Here is a 3976-nt window from a genome sequence, read left to right as displayed (position 1 = left end):
TAACGTAGTCTTCAAAGTGATGCGCCCAGACTTCATAATCATGGGTATATAGGATTGGAATCTTCGTCGTCGAACCGATGCTGTTGGAAATATTGATAGGATTTGATTGCGATTCGTCCATTATGATCGAAAAAAAACCTGTTAAAATATCATACTTGTAATAACTCAGATTAGGGCAAAACAATAAATATCAAGATACGTCAATAATGAGATGACGGCTCAATAAATATTAGTGATTGCGGAAAAACCCTAATTGAAACCTTTTCACAGAAAAGATGTGTATCGATTACACAGCCTCCTGCTCTGATACCAATTGATGAGATTAAAACTTTAATCTTTGAAGATCGATTAGATCTTATACAGGTAAGTAAATATAAAACAGCAAGAATACAAAAATAAGAACAAGGAAAAAGTGAATCAAACGTGTCGAATGATTAAAACAAAATCCTCAGAAGAGCTCGATTAAGAACATCAACTGTAGAGGATTAGTAGGTTACAAGAACGATCAAAGAAATCTGTAAATACTATCGTTACGCTCTAGATCAATCTTCAAATCATTAACCTAATATGCATGCAAGCATATACTTATATAGTAAACAAAACAGGCTCACGGTATGGACAGGCCCAAAACCGGAATACAAAATTAAATAAACAAATAGCCGAGCCCAAAGACGCAACCCTTGAACAAATCTTCAACCCAACACCTTGAAATCTGAAATAAAGTCCCAGACCTCTCTTTTTCCTACCCTTATTGCGCACGCCGACTCTTCAGTTCTAACTCCAGGCAGATTCAAGACACAATCGGTGTAACCATCTCCAAGGTCCGACTCCACCCTGGATCTATCACCATGGCTACTGGCCTACTTTGTTCTCATAACCTCATTCCACCATCAAAGAGTTTCGTCTCAAACCTGAAACTAGATGAAAAAAAATCCACCACTCCATATCCAAAACTAATCTCCATTGTTTTAAAAAAACCCACCATACAACTAACACTGTGAATTGGAACCAGATCGTCGTTGTGTTTGGCCGTTTGGGATTCCATTTCACAGATTGCCGACGGTCTAGTGAAGAAACAATCAGGATGATTTTTTTTACTGATTTTGGAGGATGTTACAGGGACACCGACGATCTGGAGGTCCGGTGATGGTCGACTTAGGATGATGATGCCGATGATGGTGGTATGACAGTGACAGTGGTAATAAATCGATTAAAAAAACTGATTTTGTGTGAAATCAAAATCTATTTCTTAACAGTACGTGAGAAAGAAGGATGAAAGCGATGAATACGTGAAGAAATCGATTTCCGGTAACGAGCTTTTTGGTGTGCATCAGATTCTTCAGGTTGCTTCAGGTTTGGGAAGTTAGAACTTTCAGCAAGTTCAGACAGTAAGGGAGGGAAACATAAGGTGGTGGATGGTTTATGATGGCGACGGATGCGATTTCCGACAAGAAATTCCGGAGAGAAAGGTGGAGTAGAGATAGACGAGAAGAGAGATGCAGTAGGAAGAGGCCGTTTGGGAGGGTTTGTGGGTTGTTGGAACGATGGCCGGCCCATATTCTTATTAAAATATTTATTTTAATTGATTAATTGTAAATAAACAAAAAATAATTTAAAAATAAATATACAAGGGCAGTATAGTCATTCTAAATTGGCTGAGGACTATAACTGAAACAAAAACAAAACATAGGGACGATCCGAGTGCAAAACAAACGTTAGGGATCAAATGTGTTATTTTACCAAAACCACAGAGACGATTTCAGTAATTTACTCTTATATATATTTAATCACATATGATTACAGTGGAAAAAGAACAATTATTGAGTCGAGAATGTGACAATGAATCTCATCCATATAATTCATATATGATTGGATACATATAATCACATGTGATTATATGTATTTAATCCGATATGATTTATGTAAACAATATTTATTTTTGCGCTTTCGACTGAATAATTGCTTTTTTGTAAATAATCACATGTGATTATATGTATATAATCACATATGATTTGAGGTGGACAAGATTAATTTTTTCCTTCTTGATTAAATAGTTTTGCTCATGTACTTAATCACACACGATTATACATATAATCACATTTGATAAAATACAGGAGAACAACTATTGAATCGACAAAGCAAAAATGAATTATGTCAACATCAGTCATATAAGATTAGATTCATATAATCACATGTGATTATATGTATTTAATCACATATGATTAATTTGGATAAATATTTGTTTTCTCGTTCTTGGTTCAATATTTTTTTATCGTGTATATAATTACATGTGACTGTATGTATCTAATCACATATGATTTAAATAGCCAAGATTTGTTTTTTACATATAAAATCATATGTCATTAGAAACATATAATCACATCTGAGTAAATATATTTAATCACATATGATCAAAGTGGAAAAAAATAATTATTGAATCTAGAACATGTAAAAGAGTCTTAGCCACATAAATCATATGTAATTAGATATACATAATTACATGTGTAATAACCCAAAATTCATATCCTTAAATGTAACCCTTCTCGCGACTCGTTTCGATCATCCAATCGCCGTTTCCGATTTCGTTTCCGATTCTGACATTTTATTAAGTCATTAATGTATATTTTATTTTATGACTTAATAAGTGTCTTAATACCCTTAGAACTCATTCTAACGTCTCATATTAATGATCGGAACATTTTTAGAATCAACCATATCAGGTTACGGCAAATTGGTCGGGTGCGACCAAAAGCCCCGTCTAACGCCGGTATCGGGTAGAATTCTACCGTGTCCCGAACTTGAACACTATTTAAAGTGATCCAAGTCTTCATTTTGAAGCTTTTGCTCCATTCTACAACTTTCACACCAACCTCTCTCCTAAATCCAAGTTTAAGGGTCCAAATCTCAAGTTTAAGGCTCCTAATCACCAAGGTACCTTCCCTAGCTTGTTATGTAGCCTCTTTAGCCTACAAATTCGAGTTTAAACTATGGATTAGGACCATTATCATGTGTTTATGGCCCTAGAACAGTTCTAGGCCGTAAAATCATATAAATGGGGTTTTTGGAGCAACAAAACCCTTCCAAACCACAATTAGACCTTAGATATGGCTAGATGACTTTATGGAATGAGCTTAGAATGCCTTGAAACATGATTTAGAACCTTGTTTAAGAGTTTACAGACCTGGAAGGTGCCTAGGCCGTAAACACTAATTTAGAGGGTTTTTAAGCCCTTAAACCCTTCCTAGACTCAAACAAGGCTTAGATATGGATTATAGAATAATGGTATTTGCCTTAGAACATTACAAACATAATTTTTGAGGAGTAAATAAGAGTTTACGGCCAAGGTTCATGCTTCAGCCGTAAACCCCTCAAAAATGGAGAGTAAACTCTTTTTCACATGTCCAAATGCCTTCAAACTTAACCAATAGCCTTGTGGTAAATCCTAGAACCATCTAAAAATAGTTTGGAGGTCTTAAACATATCAAAATGCATCATATAAGAGTTTATGGCCATAGATCATGCTCTTAGGCCGTAAACTCCCAATTATGTGTTAAATGATGCCATTAAATCATAACAAGGCTTGGAAAATTAACTAGAATCACATGTGATTGTCTCTTGTGCCCCAAAATAATTACTCTTGACCATGGAAGAGTTTACGGCCGTAAACTCCAAGTTTACAGCCGTGAACTCCCTTTTGAATGGTATAAGTCCCATAAATTTATTCCAAGGCATTTTAGAAATCCATTCCAACAATTCCCAAGTCCAAACAAGCCATTAAGCACTCAAAATCACACCAACATGAGTTCACGGCCGTGAACTCATGTATGTATGTGTTTCATGGTTGTAAACTCCCAAAAATGTTTACCCTTGGGGAGTAAACTCAAATCCCAAGTCCCTCGTGCCATTTCACGTCTGTAGATGTCACCCGGGTCACTCCAAACACTCGTTTTGAGGTGTATAATCTCATTGGAGTATA

Source organism: Lactuca sativa, chromosome 8 (assembly GCF_002870075.4).
Source record: "Lactuca sativa cultivar Salinas chromosome 8, Lsat_Salinas_v11, whole genome shotgun sequence".
Classification (NCBI taxonomy): domain Eukaryota; kingdom Viridiplantae; phylum Streptophyta; class Magnoliopsida; order Asterales; family Asteraceae; genus Lactuca; species Lactuca sativa.
This window is presented reverse-complemented; position numbering follows the sequence as displayed.